General features: G+C 44.6%; 1 protein-coding gene across 1 annotated transcript in view; it reads left to right on the top strand.

Annotated features, from left to right (window-relative positions):
• The window catches only part of LOC126481602 (lachesin-like), a 760765-nt gene that overhangs the window by 533668 nt on the left and 206542 nt on the right, over positions 1–20555 (top strand). The gene's annotated exons all lie outside the window — the stretch shown is intronic.

The raw sequence follows: 20555 nt of genomic DNA, 5'->3' as shown, positions 1-20555 counted from the left end.
TGTTTCAAGGACGGAAAGCCGACCAGCATACTATCTGCTAGCTCTAAGAAGAGTTACGGCTCGGTGGTCGATCAGAGTAATCAAATCAATAGGTATCGAGCGATGATGACGAGTATTGACTGCTTCTGGACCGCTGCCAAATTTAGCTAACAGTTGGCAATAGTTTAATGATCTTACGTGTCAATAAAGGCGACATTTTCAGATTCAGTTACACACATCTCAGCAACCGTTGACTCGAGAATGACATTTTCACTCTGCAGCGGAGTGTGCGCTGATATGAAACTTCCTGGAAGATTAAAACTGTGTGCCGGGCCGAGACTCGAACTCGGCACCTTTGCCTTTCGCGGGCAAGTGCTCTACCAACTGAGCTATCCAAGCACGACTCACGCCCCGTCCTCACAGCTTTAATCTGCCAGGAAGTTTCATATCGGCACACACTCCGCTGCAGAGTGAAAATCTCATTCTGGAAACATCCCCCAGGCTGTGGCTAAGCCATGTCCCCGCTATATCCTTTCTTTCAGGAGTGCTAGTTCCGAAAGGTTCGCAGGAGAGCTTCTGTAAAGTTTGGAAGGTAGGAGACGAGGTACTGGCAGAAGTAAAGCTGTGAGGACGGGGCGTGAGACGTGCTTGGGTAGCTCAGTTGGTAGAGCACTTGCCCGCGAAAGGCAAAGGTCCCGAGTTCGAGTCTCGGTCCGGCACACAATTTTAATCTGCCAGGAAGTTTCAACCGTTTACTCGGCTTTACACTTTCTCGTTCGTAGGTGTAGAGACAGTAAACACAGTTTTGTCTGTTAGTTACGTTGACAGCAGTCAGCACAAATCAGTTTGTGGCAGTCGTTGTCATTCTGTATCTATGAATTCATCTGTACCCACTTCAAGCCTTCGCTTGCTTTAATCATAAATATATGTCTGAGTGATGTTATTATTTTTACCATCTTCTCAATAACCTTCAAATCGTGAGCTACTCCCTCAATTTTATGTAAATGAATTAGTGATTTACTCCTGACACTTTTGTTGCCTATGTTTCCGGTCACTTTCAGAACTCAAATTAATAATCAAATTAACTAATTTAATAAGACTGAACTTTAAATTGCTGGTTTACCCATGGACCACCACAATAAAATAAAGACAGTGAATAGCTCAAGGAGTGTGAATGAGAACAGTGGTGCAGTTAAGTTTACAAAATACTGACAAGTTTTATTAAGCCTTTTGTAAATACAACTAGATGATAAAGCATTCACAAAAATGACAAACACAAATCAGAAAAGGAATGGTGTTTGATTGGCAGAGCATACATTTGGGGGGAGGGGGGGAGCTATACAAATTCTCCCCTAAATTAATCCCTTTTACAACGCAGTCTGACTTTGTTTACACGAGTCCATTGTGAGGTCCAACTCTATTTAAATGGAATCAATTATAGCGCAAACTATGGTTCAACTGAGAACAGGTAGCTGTGCATATCATTTAACAACCCTTCGCTTGTGCAGCAATACTTTACCCTTTCACCTTGATTCAGGCGACAGCAGAAAACTGCGTGCTGCGGCAGCTGTAATGTTCTGATGCATCCGCGAAAATTTGCAAACTAAGCAGTCTGGCGCTACGATTATCAGAACGCGGGAATTTTCCCCATCAGGGCTCTGATATCGCGGTAGATTTCAGTGCGAAGTGCACCCATTCGCTGCTCTGGCCAAAGCAATTTGACTCACACGCATGACAATGCATGCTGGAATTGCCAAACGTCAGATGGCTGACTCATGACGAATAAGTCCACCCTCATGACACATGATAAGTCCGAGATGATGTGCAGTTCCATTGATGGTACATTTGGAAACTGCCACTGGCTCTTAGTCTACCATAAGATACAGACCACGTGTCTCACCCACTACGGAAAGACGAGAAGTTCTCGATCAGAACACGACCAGAAGACAAAGACGGCAAAGAAACACAACCAGTGTCCATCAGCCCTCTGTGCGGAAGCCGAATTAGCAAACATGAAACTGCCCCACATTGCACAATGAATCAAACTATACTCTACTCGTTGAATCTCTCTTCTTGACTGTTCTTTTGGCCTGGTAGGCAATCCAAACAAAGCACCAGGACTCCCACACTGGGGGAGCAAGCCTTCACTTTGCATAACCTGAGAGAACCCAATCAGCAACTCCAAATCTCTCTTGTCTGAAAAAAAGAATATTTTGGACTTGGGAGACGTCGTTCTCACGGTAAGCATGGTCATGTTTTGGCAAAAAACATCTACCCAGACTACAGAGAGATCTAATTTCTTTTTGTGCCGCCCATTCCCAATTTCTGAAAGAAGGTGTTAAGCTTCCCAGACAGACATGCCCACGAAATAAATGTTTCTGCTTCTCGCTGAAAGAACCTGACGAATTCCTGGCATCAGGAGATTACAGTCTTTCCTCCACTAAACATGTGCACCAGCGGCTCTGTCTGTATCGTCCCAGCTTCTAACATGAAAATGCACAGAGTTTTATGACCTTCCCACCGTTTGCACAAAAGATCAGTTTACGGGACTCTCTCCTAGATGGCTTCCTCCACCCTCTTTCTGCTAACTGGCTGCCTTCGCGATTGACTGCAGCCTGGCCCAGGTGAAATGTTTTGCAAACCGGCTCGCTCCTGTCTGACTATAAGAATCCTACGTGGAATGAGGACAGTGCTATGGCCAGGTGTCTCTCTGCAGATACTATCCACTGAGCGCTGCTTCTGAGAATCACTCACACAGCCTGATCACCACACTATTGCATTTATGATCCCCAATCCATCTCTCTCCCTGTTCTCCATCCCTCTGCACAGGTTACACGTGCAGTTATAAGAATACATCAAATGTAGTACAAGGGGCACCAAGATCAAGACCTAAAACATGAATGTTAATCTGAGTGACACTGTTGTTAAGGTGAGGAATTGGTGTGCCACCTCTTACCATCAGCAATCTTGCTGCGTCATCGTAGAAAACATTTGTAGTATTTCCTCAACAAGGATGACATGAAATTTACTTACAAAGTAGTTGGTCCCCTACATTCGATACTATGTTGTGGCACTATGACAATACGTTTATGACAATAGACCACCACAAGAATGATATATGCAAGGTAAGATCTTTCCCGCAACCAGGATAGTGAGACAATGCGGGACAGAATACCTGGAAACCCATGTTGAACTGTGATGAGAAAAGTTTCGATGTCTCAAAGATCATAATTAGAATTCTATCTAGATTGCCCGTCTGTCAGCAAGAAGGGTAAGTGCTAATGCTAACCTCTAGGACAGATTTTACCCATACTCAAAACCAAGTGGTATCATTACAGTGAACCTCCTTATCACCCTAGGACGCTGTTACAAGGGTAAGTGCTGATGCTCAGCAGCAAGACAGAGACTTCTCGTACTTACAGACATGTGTGGAGTTGCTCTGTTGGTCTGTCTGTAGCCACTGAGAACCGCTCCAAAGACGAATACTTGTCTTCAGCTGCCAGGCAAATGGCTTCTCTGTCCCTAATACAATGTAGAGTCACAAGGAAATGTGTATCATTGTGGTTCGCGGGAACAAGGTTGAATGCTGAGGCTCACGTGCAGGGAGAAAGAATTCCCATAGACCATGAGTCATGATAAGTCGCGAGGACGACCTTCGCATCGCTAGAGACAGCCACAAAAAGGGTAAGTGCTTAAGCTCATGAGTAAGACACACACGAGAAGAAATATTGAGAAATGACGTGTTTTGTAAAATAAAGAAACCGCACAACAGTTGCTTAATCAGCAGTTTTATATTGATACACTTACAGTTTCATCGTTTGGTGTAAACTGTAAGAATGAAAACATTCTATTCCCCTTTTTATTACATTTTAAATGTTTCAAGATTCTAGTGATTTTTGATGTCCGGTCGTGATGTATATCTTCTACGATTTTTCTAGTTCCCTTTTATCCTTTTGACATGGAATTTCTGGTTCCATGGCAAGCAACACTGGGGTGAGGATGACCGGATGGTTAAGTGATTTTGTTTGTAACGCCCTGTTCTCTCTTTTAATTTATTTGTATTCATCTTAGAAATTTTTTGCCGCATCGTTCCTTACCTGACATTTCAGACTTGAGTCTCTCCTTGCACTGTCGTGTAACAGTATTTCCATTATTACAGGTTACATCAGATGATGGAATTTTAAGTGTTCCGAAACCGGTAGTGTATACAATAAAAATTGTTGATTAAGCAACTATTGCGCACTTTCTTCATTTTACAGAATGAACCTATAAAGTTGCATCTGCCCCGTAAGAAGAAATCTTTGTACATGACTTACTACAAACGACACCAAATTTTCACTGGTAAACTGTGCAATTTCTTTAGTTACGAAAAGAAATTTGACTGGTGATTGGCCGCATGCCATTTTTTTCCATGCTTTCCTATAACTCTGAAGTTGATGGCAAAGATTACTTGAATAATCCATACGCTGTGCATTGCACATGTGCGCTGTGTAGACCTTCCGGCAAGCAAGCACCATGTCGGTTAGGGGAACGACATTAGCTATTATTCGGTAAGTTCAAGGCTTTCATGGAGTCTTATGTAGGTCGCAGAGAGGGTTGCATAAATCTGCTATACAGGTTAACAATTACATCTCCGACCATCGATGTCAATATTGGACGGTGTAGATTTCACGATATACAGGGTGTTACAAAAAGATACGGCCAAACTTTCAGGAAACATTCCTCACACACAAAGAAAGAAAATATGTTATGTGGACATGTGTCCGGAAACGCTTACTTTCCATGTTAGAGCTCATTTTATTACTTCTCTTCAAATCACATTAATCATGGAATGGAAACACACAGCAACAGAACGTACCAGCGTGACTTCAAACACTTTGTTACAGGAAATGTTCAAAATGTCCTCCATTAGCGAGGATACATGCATCCACCCTCCGTCGCATGGAATCCCTGATGCGCTGATGCAGCCCTGGAGAATGGCGTATTGTATCACAGCCGTCCACAATACGAGCACGAAGAGTCTCTACATTTGGTACCGGGGTTGCGTAGACAAGAGCTTTCAAATGCCCCCATAAATGAAAGTCAAGAGGGTTGAGGTCAGGAGAGCGTGGAGGCCATGGGATTGGTCCGCCTCTACCAATCCATCGGTCACCGAATCTGTTGTTGAGAAGCGTGCGAACACTTCGACTGAAATGTGCAGGAGCTCCATCGTGCATGAACCACATGTTGTGTCGTACTTGTAAAGACACATGTTCTAGCAGCACAGGTAGAGTATCCCGCATGAAATCATGATAACGTGCTCCATTGAGCGTAGGTGGAAGAACATGGGGCCCAATCAAGACATCACCAACACTGCCTGTCCAAACGTTCACAGAAAATCTGTGTTGATGACGTGATTGCACAATTGCGTGCGGATTCTCGTCAGCCCACACATGTTGATTGTGAAAATTTACAGTTTGATCACCTTGGAATGAAGCCTCATCCGTAAAGAGAACATTTGCACTGAAATGAGGATTGACACATTGTTGGATGAACCATTCGCAGAAGTGCACCCATGGAGGCCAATCAGCTGCTGATAGTGCCTGCACACGGTGTACATGGTACGGAAACAATTGGTTCTCCCGTAGCACTCTCCATACAGTGACGTGGTCAACGTTACCTTGTACAGCAGCAACTTCTCTGACGCTGACATTAGGGTTATCGTCAACTGCACGAAGAATTGACTCGTCCATTGCAGGTGTCCTCGTTGTTCTAGGTCTTCCCCAGTCGCGAGTCATAGGCTGGAATATTCCGTGCTCCGTAAGACGCCGATCAATTGCTCCGAACGTCTTCCTGTCGGGACACCTTCGTTCTGGAAATCTGTCTCGATACAAAAGTACTGCGCCACGGCTATTGCCCCGTGCTAATCCATACATCAAATGGGCATCTGCCAACTCCGCATTTGTAAACACTGCACTGACTGCAAAACCACGTTCGTGATGAACACTAACTTGTTGATGCTACGTACTGATGTGCTTGATGCTAGTACTGTAGAGCAATGAGTCGCATGTCAACACAAACACCGAAGTCAACATTACATTCCTTCAATTGGGTCAACTGGCGGTGAATCGAGGAAGTACAGTACATACTGACGAAACTAAAATGAGCTCTAACATGGAAATTAAGCGTTTCCGGACACATGTCCACATAACATCTTTTCTTTATTTGTGTGTGTGGAATGTTTCCTGAAAGTTTGGTCGTACCTCTTTGTAACACCCTGTATATGTCGTTAGATGTTCTCCTAGACGACGGCGTATACAGATAGTGGGAGAGATCTGACGCGCAATAAACATCGTTCATGTGGCTAGGCAACTCATTCCCAGTGTAACACGACACTACGCCGCGCGGGATTAGCTGAGCGGTTTCAGGTGCTGCAGTCATGGACTGTGCGGCTGGTGCCTGCGGAGGTTCGAGTCCCCCCTCGGGCATGGGTGTGTGTATTTGTCCTTAGGATAATTTAGGTTAAGTAGTGTGTAAGCTTAGGGAATGATGACCTTAGCAGTTAAGTCCCATAAGATTTCACACACATTTGAACATTTTTGAACACGACACTACGTCCACTGCATAAACGTTATGCACTCTTCACGGATCGTTTGCCTTTGATGCCCATTGGCCTTAGTGTGCAGTCAGTGATGTGATTCTAAGCCCTTGCGCTTCGCCTAGCGTTGTACACTCCACCGTCTGTTACACCGCATGTAGCCATCTACAGCTTTTCACATGACATCTTGTTCTTCGACGTCCACCTTTCTGATGAGATGTAAACTTACGTCACACCATATCATCCATTAGTGATTCCACCGCCATTCACCTGCCTTCGACTAATACTTATGAGAGCATCTAATAAAAGCATCCGACAAGACTATACCCTTCGGCGATACTTGTTCCATTTGTTGGTCATCACAGTCTGCCCTCCGTCAAAGTTGCTCACATTATCAGATTTTTCCATCCACTGCACAAGGGGATGCATGAAACGATTTCGCCTTTATTCCTGTCATCTCTTTTGCACCTTTTTGCACATTTGACATCCACTGGACGTAGTCGTATCTATTTTCTCGGTAGGGCGGTGGCTTCACGATATATGTGGAAGAGGCTTCACATATACGAATGAACGTCCCAGGACTCCGAACTTTAGCGAAGCTGCTTTTCCGTTCCTAACCACCAATTCCAAAAATTTAATCGTTTGTGAATGTAACTGACTTGTTTGTATTGTTTTAGCCGGAACGGATTCATTGTCCGCGAAGGCACAGAGCTCTTCAGTAAGTAATATGTATCTTTTGTTTAGACTGAGATTAAAAATGAGATACTTAACTTCTCACAAAGAAACGGGATGAGATCCTTTTCAATGTTCGCTGCTCTAAAACTGGAATGTAAATGTTGTCATAGTGCATCTTCACCGGAGCATAGGTAACAATAATTTCGTTGCAACCTAGCCACTATAGGGCTGGCGGTGTATACGACCTTAGGTTATAGCATGGCTATCCAAGCAAAAGGGGTTTGGCCAAGTACTGTTGTTGAAAGCCCTTATAGAAGCATAGATCGATAATGAAGCACCTTAATTAACAGTGATAAATCTATACTTATTACAGAAATGAGTGTGTATGTGTGTGCGTGTGTGTGTGTGTGTGTGTGTGTGCGTGTGTGTGTGTATTTGTGTGTGTGTGTGTGTGTGTGTGTGTCTGTGTGTGTATCGGCATATAAACATCTCAACAACAACAAAATAATTGATGTAGACCAATACATTTCCTAGTAACGTAATTAAGGGATTAACAATGCAAGATCACAGGCGCTCTGCATCGCGGTGTAGCTTGCTGTCCAGGTTTCGAGAGGGTGCGTTTCTGGATGAGGTATCGAACATATTGCTTCCCCTACTTATACCTCCCGAGGAGATGACGAATGTAAAATTAGAGAGATTCGAGCGCGCACGGAGGCTTTCCGGCAGTCGTTCTTCCCGCGAACCATACGTGACTGGAACAGGAAAGGGAGGTAATGACAGTGGCACGTAAAGTGCCCTCCGCCAAACACCGTTGGGTGGCTTGCGGAGTATAAATGTAGATGTAGATGTAGATGTAAATTCATGTAAGCGCGAGAGAACCCTTTGTAATGAGGAATGTGGGTACATTAATAACCGGTGTAACCGACAGAATGTTGAATCCAAGATTGCAAACGTGAGTGCATTGTGTAGTACTGGTGCCGGAAGTCAGTTTGTGGGAAGGAGTTCGAAGCTTGCTGCGCTTGGTCGGTCGATACAGGGACGATTGTTGGTGTTTGTGGATGATGCTGGAGTTGTCGTTCGATGATGTCCCACACGTGCTCGACTGGAGACAGATCTGGTGATGGAGCAGGCCAAGGCAACATATCGACACTCTGTAGAGCATGTTGGGTTACAAAAGCGGTATTTGGGCAAGATTTATCATGATGGAAAACACCACCTGGAATGCTGTTCATGAATGACAACAGGCCGAATCACCAGACTGACGCTCAATTTTTCAGTCAGAGTACATGGGATAGCCTGCTGTCATACGAAATCGCACCACAGACCGTAACTCCCAGTGTAAGTCCAGTGGTTCTAGTACGCAGACACGATGGTTGCATGTCCTCAGCTGGTCTTCTTCTAACCAGCACCATCACGTGGCCATCACTGGCACCAAGGCAGAGTTAGTTTAGAACAGAAAATGCAACAGATCTCCACCCTAATCTCCAAAGAGCTCTCGCTCGACACCACTGAAGGTGCAAATGACGGTGGTTTGTGGCCAGCGGTGTACTCGCTACATGACGGCTGTCTCGGAGCTGTCCTTGAGGTAGCCGATTTGCAATAGTTCGTTGTGTGACTGGTTTCACCTGATGCTCAGATTGGTGCTGCAGATACAGTACGCTGCACCAGAGCCATACGCCGTTCACGAGGGTATCCCCCTCAGTGATGCCACGGGGCCGACTGTAAATTCTTGTGACCACCGCTGCCAGCAATCATGTACAGCGGCTACATTCCTGTCAAGTCTTTCTGCTGTGTCGCAGAAAGTACATCCATCTTCTCGTAGCCCTAGTACACGTCTCTTCGAAACTCATTGAATGTTTTTAATGGCGTTCTTGACTAACGGTAGCTCACCATGCCCAATCTCAAAGGCAAATAACGTTCGCGACCGTTACAGCGTGTATTCAAAGCAAAAATGGTTTGCATCCTTATAATGGCACTAATAGTGCCACTCTTATGCGTCTCGCATGACACTTGAATAGACTTCATCCTTCAGATGTAGAAACATGCCTCTCAACTTTCGAATATGTTGCAACTTTCGTTTCTTGGTGTTGCAATTCTTTTCTGTCAGTGTATGCTCCAAAACGCCGCACATAAAACGAGATTTTCCAGTGCTCATACCTCGGGTTCTATTGGCAATAAAAAGGTCGAGCAACTGTTTTGGATATCCCATGGGGTAGGGACGATTTGTATACTTATTTGTATACCCAAAATGATGTGTTTGGGTCACTATCCTACAGTACAGGGTCAACGTATGAGTATTACACACGTCATCCTGCTTAGAAAAAAGGAGTAAATCGGTTGGTTCTTTCTGCTTTTGATGCTTATGGAGGCACCATTAGTTCATGAGCCGTTCCGGGAAAACTCCACCCTTTTCTTTTTCTTGCTTCATTTTCGCCGTCACCAGCGGACCAAAACTCATCCCAGGATTCCATGATGGCTATGGGCAGAAAATGGCTGAAAATTTCTACGATATATTCCTAAGATCCCGATCTCAAACAACCTTGAAAGTTTTAATGATACCTTTATCCGTTACGAAGATACAGAGGTTCAAAGCTAACCTACTTCTACGCGTAAAATCCGGTTTGAGGCGAAGTCTAAATAATAAATAACCGCAGAAAATTGTTGAAATTTTAACGGTATATTCTCTAGGCGTTTATCTAGGAGAACCACCTCTCTGTTATCAAAAATCTTTATCCGCTATCGAGAAACCCACCAAAATCTAATTTTTTGGGTACCAAAACGCAAAGTTTGATTCCGAGACAGCCGCGCGCAGCAAATGGCTGTAACTTCTTACGATATGTTTCTAGGATTTCGATCTCTAACAAGCTTCAAAATTTTCTTCATTTCTTTATCCGTTTCCTAGATACAGAGAACCAAAGTTACCATACTCGCACATGTAAAATATGCACGTAAAATCCAGGGTGAGGCGACAACGTAGTTCATAAAATGACGTAAGATGTAGAAATATGCTGTAAAGTGTCTCCGTTATCATCTGGGAACCCCATTTTGTAGTCCTAAAGCACATGCAAAATTTTTTTGCACGTGAAATCCAGTTTGACGTGTGAAACTAGTTTTGCGTTGTTTAATTTCACATAAGTAAACTATCTGTATTTTTCTGACCAATGAATTTATTTTCACATGATTTACATGCCCTGCTGAAGCAGTGAAAAGAAGGAAACCAGCGGAAAAATGCTCCTATTGGAGCACAAAAAGGAGGTGAATATGTTCCTGTTTGCTGGCGGCTGTGGCCGAACGGTTCTAGGCACTTCATTCTGAAACCGCGCGACGCTACAGTCGCAGTTTCGAATCCTGCCTCGGGCACGGATGTGTGTAATGTCAGTTTAGTTAGATTTAAGTTGTTCTAAGTTCTAGGGGACTGATGACCTCAAGTTAAGTCCCAAAGTGCTCAGAGCCATTTGAATTTTTGTTCGTGTTTATTTAAACGCCTGTTACTGAAAAGCGAGTTCCAGCTGCCTCATTTTACCTTCCTTCACACAGTTAAAAATTTCCTCAAAATTTTTGGTATGCGAACATATTCGCGCATTTTTATGCTGAGAGTGGAGAAGACAGTGGCAGTGGCAAAGAGACAGAACAGTCGTAAATACTGAAAGATAGTAGACGGTGGTTGTATCATAGAAAGAGAGAAGGAGACAATGACAGTGTTAGAGAAAGAGAGGTACACAATGGCAGTGCAACATGGTTGACAGCACCAGAACAGTGCTGAAAAGAGTGATGGAGACAGTGCCGGCGGAGGGGAGGGGGGACAGGGAGGAATAAAGAGAAGAGAAAGTGGAAGTGGGTGAGAACCACTGATAACGAGAAACAGACAGTATGACAATGACAACAAAGCAGAGAGAGAGAGACAGTGTGAAGTGACTGCTACAGTAGAGAAGAAGGAATGAGATATTAGCTGTAAGAAAGAACAGGGAGACAGTGAGAGAGAGAGAAGACTGTAGCAGCAGGACAGGACGAATGGGATTGCGACACAGGAGCCAGTGACAGAGAGACACAAAGTGATAATGACAGTGAGTTACGCTGAATGAGTGAATGAGAAAGGGCAGTAGATGGGAATGACCGAATTACAGCAATCGACTATTGAGTGCAAGTGAGTTACAATTAGGGGAATTTGTGGGAGCTTGAGATGAGCTGCATTTTTTAAAAAAAGAGCGATTACATTCGCATGCCCCAATTTTTGGGAAAAATTTTATGGTGCTGAAGGAGATAGAATGAGGCGGCTGGTACATAACTTTTCAGTCGTCGTCTTTTTAATAAAGAGGAATATTCGCATTTTTTGTGCTCTAATAGGAGCAGTTTTCCAGTGGTGTATGTAAGTTCCGTATCTCCTTCGAAACTTCTGGACCAATTTCAACCAAGCTTAGTATACTCATGCTTATACCTTACTGTAAAATGATAATAGCTATGGAGGTAAAAACCACCTACCTCTTAAGGCGGTTGGTAGTGAAAAAGAAGCGTAGCCCGTGACACATGAATCCCCAGACTTTATTCATCCAGTATTTGAGAATGAAAGCACTTAGCGACTTGCAAACAAACTCTGCACATAATTTCAAACATTTACGAAATTTATCGCTGTCAATCCCTACAAAATTTTGAAAGGAAGAATATTTATCCTTACCATTCCTTTGTTCATGCAGTAAAAGTATCGCATGAGGCATGTCATTATAAATCGTTACTTCTTTACTATTGAATGTATTCCCGACACATTTTACAAACAGTATTCACATATAATTCTGAATGTAAGTGCAAAACTATATTGTTGTACGACGCGATATGACGTGATAAACAATGAGATGCGTGCAAAACTGCTGCATCATTCATGACGTTTAATTGTACACTAAAGAGCCAAAGAAACTGGAACATCTGCCTAATATTGCGTAGGGCGCCCGCAAGCACACAGAAGTACCGCAACACGACGTGGCATGGACCCAACTAATCTCTGGAGTAATACCGGAGGGAAGTGACACCATGAGTCCTGCAGGGCTATCCATAAACCCGTAAGAAAATGAGAGGGTAGCGATCTCTTCTGAGCAGCAGGTTGCAAGGTGTGTCAGAAATGTTCAATGATATTCATGCGTGGGAAGTTTGGTGGCCAGCGAAAGTGTTTATTCTCAGAAGAGTGTTCCTGAAGCCATTCCGTAGCAATTCTGGACGTTCGGGGTGTCGCATTGTAGTGCTGGAATTGACAAAGTCCGTCGGAAAGCACAATGGACATGAACGGATGCAGGTGATCGGACAGGATGCTTACGTACGTGTCGCATGTCAGAGTCGTATCTAGACGTATCAGGGGTCTCATATCATCAACTGCACACGTCCCACACCATTACAAAGGCTCCACCAGCTTAAACAGTCCCTTGCTGGCATGCAGGCTGCATGGAGTCGTACCCGTACACGTTCACCCACTCAATACAATTTGAAACGAGACTCGTCCCACCAGGCAACATGTTTCCAGTCATCAGCAGTCCAATGTCGATGTTGACAGGCACAGGCGAGGTGTAAAGCTTTGTGTCGTGCAGTCATCAAGGGTACACGAGTGGGCCTTCGACTCCGAAAGCCCATATCGATGATGTTTCGTTAAATGGTTCGCATCCTGATACTTGTTGATGTCCCAGCATTGAAATCTGCAGAAATTTGCGGAAATGTTGCACTTGCGTCACGTTGAACGATTCTCTTCAGTCGTCGTTGGTCCCGTTCTTTCAGGATCTTTTTCGGTCGCAGCGATGTCGGAGATTTGATGTTTTGCCGGGTTCCTGATATTCACGGTACACTCGTAAAATGGTCGTACGGGAAAATCCCCAGTTCATCACTACCTCGGAGATACTGTGTCCTATCGCTCGTGCGCCGGCTATACTACCACGTTCAAACTCACTTAAATCTTGATAACATGCCATTGAAGCGCCAGTAACCGATTTAACAACTGCACCAGACACTTGTTGTGTTATATACCTAGCCGATTACAGTGCCGTATTCTACGTGTTTACATATCCCTGCGTTTGAATACGGATGCCTATACCAGTTTCTTTGGTGCTTCAGTGTATTACTTCGTAGCTACTACCTCCATTCGCAAAGCATTTTGCGTACAGTATCCCGATATACAAAATTATACCATTGTTGGACACAGATCAGGATATATGACGTCATAACCATGAAGCACAAGGCCACACACTGCGAGATATAGGCGTGGACACACACCTATATACAAATAACAGAGAAACGCCAGGTTTGTCCACTAGTGGTGATATAACTAAAAAATTAAATGTATGAATTGTGATTATTGAAAAAAAGATTGAGAATAAGATCGTGTAGGATAATTACATGCACTTGAGCCGAAGGATAAATCTTTGATTAGTTATTTATTCAAATCACATACCGATTTATTTGAATGGTGGCCTGACATAACTTCTTACTGAACAAAATATAGATTCAAGATAGCATAAGTGATTAAGTTTTCAATGCAAGCAGGGTATTCACAGTTAGTAACGAATCTGAACTAAAGGCTTGGAGCTATGCATTAAATTACTAAAACTGCAACAAAATCTCGAAGTTCAACAGCTGCAAACAAATCTTTGTACAGTAACGAATTCAGCATGGTTGAAATATTCAATCACTGTCAGCATGTCTACGATCGTATTGTAGTGTACTGCCGGCCGGAGTGGCCGAGCGGTTCTAGGCGCTTCAGTCTGGAACCGTGCGACCGCTACAGTCGCAAAAAAATGGCTCTGAGCACTATGTGACTTAACTACTGTGGTCATCAGTCCCCTAGAACTTAGAACTACTTAAACCTAACTAACCGAAGGACATCACACACATCCACGCCCGAGGCAGGATTCGAACCTGCGACCGTAGCAGTCGCGCGGTTCCGGACTGTGCGCCTAGAACCGCTAGACCACCGCGGCCGGCGCTACAGTCGCAGGTTCGAATCCTGCCTCGGGCATGGATGTGTGTGATGTCCTTAGGTTAGTTAGGTTTAAGTAGTCCTACGTTCTAGGGGACTGATGACCTCAGATGTTAAGTGCCATAGTGCTCAGAGACATTTTTTGTAGTGTACCGTGAATTCTTCTCTGTGCTGTCGGACATGAAATGATGAGTAGATGACTAATGAGGCTGCCCCACATTAGGAGCCAACAAAACAAAATTACAAATCTCAGGGCCCATTTGACTTGGCGTGGAGACGATTCAGTTATTAAGGGGAAGGAGGAGGGGATGAATCGTCTCACCATTATTTGTCATCGTTCGCCGTCTACTGCTGTCAGCGGCAGGCGCTGCGTCGGTATGGCACGTTGCCTCAGGACTGTGCGGCTCGAGTCGGCATCGCTCTTCACCAATGCGGTGAGGCCCAGGCACGATCTCCCGCGTTGTCTAACAGTTGTCGGTTGCGTGGCCGAGGGCGTGCTACCAAGGTGTCGGGAGCCCTCCGTCAAATCAAGCGTTCAGTTCCACCACTTCTGATAACTTCATGCACCAAGCGACCACTGAATTCAGTATTACAACCATTGTCTACTCTCTAATAGTTTCATTGACATATAGGCTTCCTAAGCTAATGGAAGGACCCTAACCGTATGTGTGTGCTCGACTGCTCGACTGAGTAAGTAAAGTGGAAGAAAGGTGGGTTCAAAGGACTTTTCATCTTTCATTGTCTTGATGCGAAAGGCGGCGTTGGAATATTGGTAAAACGTTCGCTGCTGAATGAACCATACCCACTCAATGTAAGAAACAAATACATCGAATTAGTCGGTGTAGGGGTACAATCTGTTCAAAAAATAATTACAGTTTTCTCGTGTATAAAGTTCCCCACCATAGTATTGTTGAAGACGACTGGGGACACTTGATAAGCCATATTCGGTCTCCCTTTGTAGTAGATGGAGATTTGAATGCCCATCATGTAGCGTGGGGAGGAGACATAAAGACAGAAACGGCAGGGCTTTGATGAATGTTATTGAAGATAATAACCTAGTGACGTCAATGATGGAGCTCCTAGACGTTCTCAATAGATGTAACTATTTGTACCTCCTGTTTTACTGAACATTCTAATTGACACATTGTAACATATTCCGTGGCATTCGATCAACTCTCAACAGAGTTCCACATTAATACACTCCTGGAAATTGAAATAAGAACACCGTGAATTCATTGTCCCAGGAAGGGGAAACTTTATTGACACATTCCTGGGGTCAGATACATCACATGATCACACTGACAGAGCCACAGGCACATAGACACAGGCAACAGAGCATGTACAATGTCGGCACTAGTACAGTGTTTATCCACCTTTCGCAGCAATGCAGGCTGCTATTCTCCCATGGAGACGATCGTAGAGATGCTGGATGTAGTCCTGTGGAACGGCTTGCCATGCCATTTCCACCTGGCGCCTCAGTTGGACCAGCGTTCGTGCTGGACGTGCAGACCGCGTGAGACGACACTTCATCCAGTCCCAAACATGCTCAATGGGGGACAGATCCGGAGATCTTGCTGGCCAGGGTAGTTGACTTACACCTTCTAGAGCACGTTGGGTGGCACGGGATACATGCGGACGTGCATTGTCCTGTTGGAACAGCAAGTTCCCTTGCCGGTCTAGGAATGGTAGAACGATGGGTTCGATGACGGTTTGGATGTACCGTGCACTATTCAGTGTCCCCTCGACGATCACCAGTGGTGTACGGCCAGTGTAGGAGATCGCTCCCCACACCATGATGCCGGATGTTGGCCCTGTGTGCCTCGGTCGTATGCAGTCCTGATTGTGGCGCTCACCTGCACGGCGCCAAACACGCATACGACCATCATTGGCACCAAGGCAGAAGCGACTCTCATCGCTGAAGACGACACGTCTCCATTCGTCCCTCCATTCACGCCTGTCGCGACACCACTGGAGGCGGGCTGCACGATGTTGGGGCGTGAGCGGAAGACGGCCTAACGGTGTGCGGGACCGTAGCCCAGCTTTATGGAGACGGTTGCGAATGGTCCTCGCCGATACCCCAGGAGCAACAGTGTCCCTAATTTCCTGGGAAGTGGCGGTGCGGTCCCCTACGGCACTGCGTAGGATCCTACGGTCTTGGCGTGCATCCGTGCGTCGCTGCGGTCCGGTCCCAGGTCGACGGGCACGTGCACCTTCCGCCGACCACTGGCGACAACATCGATGTACTGTGGAGGCCTCACGCCCCACGTGTTGAGCAATTCGGCGGTACGTCCACCCGGCCTCCCGCATGCCCACTATACGCCCTCGCTCAAAGTCCGTCAACTGCACATACGGTTCACGTCCATGCTGTCGCGGCATGCTACCAGTGTTAAAGACTGCGATGGAGCTCCGTATGCCACGGCAAACTGGCTGACAGTGACGGCGGCGGTGCACAAATGCTGCGCAGCTAGCGCCATTCGACGGCCAACACCGCGGTTCCTGGTGTGTCCGCTGTGCCGTGCATGTGATCATTGCTTGTACAGCCCTCTCGCAGTGTCCGGAGCAAGTATGGTGGGTCTGACACACCGGTGTCAATGTGTTCTTTTTTCCATTTCCAGGAGTGTATAAACGCTGATACTGCACAAATACATTTCGCTAATACCAAACAGAAAATTGCAGTAGCCGTTTGGGACAGACATAAGGCCACAGTACGATGGACACTCGAAAACATGTAACTTGACTTATGGGAAAAAGATGCGTACCAGGCTCTAGCCAATGCTATGGAATTCGCAGCAAAGGTCAGAATTCCTAATAAAAAAAAGCAACGTTCCCCTCCTTGATAGAATCCCGAATGCTCTTGCGATGTTGCAAAACGCCAACTTGCTTTGAAAACCTTTCGCCAGAATTCTGCTTTGGACACATTCTTGGAGCTGCCAAAAGTAAATACAGGTGTTAACAAATTCCTTAAAAAAGGGCAGTTGGATTAAATTTTGCTCTTCACCCAATGAAGCATCAAGAATTTCAAGACTCTGGCAGAAAACAAAGGGTTTTAGAAACATCTGATGGCCTTCCCCTCTTCCTACCATCACTGCCTGGTCAGAGGAGTTTATCGATACGCTCGCTCCTCCCACGATCCCTCTCCTAAACCATCCGTCTCCTGTTGACTATGACCGACCTCTTTGAACTCAATGAAACCTTGAAATCATCAAGTGAGGGCTGTCCTGGTATTGCTTTTATTCAGTACTCTATGCTTGCGAACATGTTCGTTGAAGCGAAAGATTTGCTCTTGCACATTTTTAATCCGTACTGGATGAAACGGGACCTCATGGCAACATGAGTGACTCAATTCATAATTATAGTTCTGAAAAGCGGGAAAGATCCAAATATGGCCTCTAACTGCCGACCGATCGCATTGTCGTCACGTGTTGCAAAAACTCTGGTGCGAATAGTAACATGGAGACTGGAATAATGCCCTGAAAATAGTATTATGATGCCTCGGAGTCAATACGGATTCAGAAAAGACGAAGTAATTATGGACAATATGTATTCATTTGCTATGGATATTACGTCTGCCTTTCAAACGAAACAATCGTCGCCACATTTCTTGACGTCAAGGGATCTTATGTTCATGTGCATGTACCGATTCTCTTGGACAAGCTGACAACTCGGAATTTCTTCGAGGATGGATTATGTTTTCAGTACCCTGGTCGCTCAAAGAACGATCTACGGCCATTTCATAGGCAGCTTGCTTGGACCTTTTCCAGTCTCCCAGGGTTTGCCACAGGGTGCAATTTTAAGCCCTCTTGTTCACTCTGTATATTTGTGAGTTAGAACGCACGATCCCTCCCCAAACTAAACTATTGCAGTATGCGGACGATGTACGTCTTTATTCCATTGCCGAGTCGTACCTTCAGGTCAAAACGGCATTACTCACTACCATAGCGCATATCGATGAATGAAAATCTACAAACTGCCTGGAGGTTTCGACTGAGAAATCGGTGATCGTCCCTTTTCACAAATCGAACGTTAGTTGCATTTATGGTCATGCCACGTGTGGAAGTACACTTTCCTGACATAATCTAATGCTCGATTCCTAGGACGATATTTGATTTTCGGTTAAGCTGGACGCCTCACATTCTAACTGCTGCTACTAACTGTGAAGAAGGTTTAAATGTTACTTGCTCACTTAGTCGTGTGTAATGGGGAACGTGTCAGAGTACCTTACTTACCACGTACCGAGGTACTTTACGATCCCAACTAAATGACGGCTGTCTACTGTATCGCAATGCACCTAAGGTTTTTCTCTCCAAATTGGATGCTCTTCAGCACAGAGCTATTTCTACCTGTCTTGGAGCCAAGCGTCGACGCCTACATATGCTCTTTCAGAAGAGGCAGGAGAGGTTCTCTTGAGCACCAGAAGCCAAATGTTGCGAGAGAAATTTTATATTTATGGCATGGCCTTCATTGGACGTTGTGGCTAGGCTATAAAAGTTGAGACTGCATATACCGATAATGGACTGCCTCCCACAGAAGAAATAAACTTCCGGCCGTTTGTAACAGCTTTGATAATTGGTCTCCTACCATACCTTCTATTCGATGTTTTTCGCATTGCCTTTATTTGAAAAGGATGTCGACACAGTGAACTGCCAGATACCAGTCTATTACTTCCATATAACCAGCTCGGACAGTGTTACTTTCAATTGTAGCTTTAGTCGTCTCGTGGCAGCTCGGTGGTCTTGTTATGTATGTATTTATATTGATGCCTCCAAAATTCCACAAGGTCGGAGTAAGAGATGTGCTTTTCTACTCCCTCAGTTCCGGGTCCAGAAAGCCTTCAAACTGCCTTAAAGCACTCCTATTTTTACGATGGAGACAGAGGTAAGTTTAGAAGCACTCGAATACGTATCTTCGACTCACTTTTCAAAGATATTAATCGTGTCTGACTACCAGGACATGCTGAGGAATATTCAACACCAGATATGCAATAAAACAATCAATCGTTAAATGTTGAACGTGATTTTAGATTATGTTCACAGAATACGGAGGCAGCAGACCATCAATTTGCTGTGAGTGCATTCCCATGCTGTCATCCGCCATAATAAGGGAGCTGACGTATTACGGAAGCAAGCCACCTCTATAGGCATTGTCCTTGATCTGAAATTGCCGTATACGGACTACTTAAGTGAGATCAAGAGCCACAGCAAACACCAGTGGAAAGAGATGTGGAACGCATCCCAATAAACGAAAGGTGGTTATTGTGCCCTCTAATACATGCAAAGCCGTGGTTTAGGAGGACACATTTGGACCGATCAACAATATTCATCATCATTCGACACCGCTTCACCGACGCCACTTTTCCTCTCCACCTACGTCGAATCAACATTTACAATTTTGTCTTGCGTGTGAGTTTGATTCTGACTCGGAAGATGATGTAAATCATATCTTGCTTTCGTGTGCCAAATTTGACTGTGGAAGGTTGGACTTTTTGAAGACATTGCTGAGTATGGGATATCATCTGTCTCGACCAGTTTCTTTTCTTTTGTTTATCAAAAACATTAGACTACATAAACTGATCGTCAATTACCTAAAGACTATTGGGAAAAAATCTATTGGTTTAAAAGTTATGTGTTTTTCATTTTTGTCTTACTTGTGATGTAAGTTCCGTTATGGAGTGAACTGATAAACCACAGCTGTGTGACCGATGACCGAAGCAGTCTGGTCACTTCAATCCCACAAACCACAGCTGTCTAATTTATTCTAAATTTATTTATTATCAATTTATGGTGGACAAAATTGTGACAGCTTCAGCTGATATATGTGTAAATATGGATTTATGAATTCTTTCATACAATTCACTGTAATTTGCAACCATGTGTTTTAGATGACTAGAGGCCACATAAAAAAACTAGTAATATCCGATAGCCTTAAACCATCACCGAAGCTGACTTCGTTTTCAATACTGTAATATTACCGATTCAGAAGACACCCATTGAGACCGGCTCGCATTCTGAAACAGTCTGACAGTCTCTGATAAACTGTGCATATCGGAGGGACGACAGTTTATACGGTACTCTCCCCTATTAGGTGGCAGTTTTTAGTCGTTTCGTTCTTATGTTTAGGCCAAGTCCCGTCTGATTTGCTTATTCTACCCCTGCCTCGAAAACAAGTGGACAGCTAAATACTCATACAGCAAGCATAAATGTAGCCAAACATTCATCAGATGCCAACATGAACAACACTAGAAAGTGAGGAACAGATGATCCAAAGAGCTGTGCACGATTAATTTCTGACTCTCAGTAAGCATACAAGGCAGATGCTTTTACACTCCAGACAGTGAAAACAAAGAAACATATTTTCCAAAGACCAGTAAATGTTGAG

This window comes from Schistocerca serialis, chromosome 1, assembly GCF_023864345.2.
Source record: "Schistocerca serialis cubense isolate TAMUIC-IGC-003099 chromosome 1, iqSchSeri2.2, whole genome shotgun sequence".
NCBI lineage: Eukaryota > Metazoa > Arthropoda > Insecta > Orthoptera > Acrididae > Schistocerca > Schistocerca serialis.
Note: the sequence above shows the minus strand (reverse complement) of the source record. Positions and strands in the feature narration are given on the sequence as shown.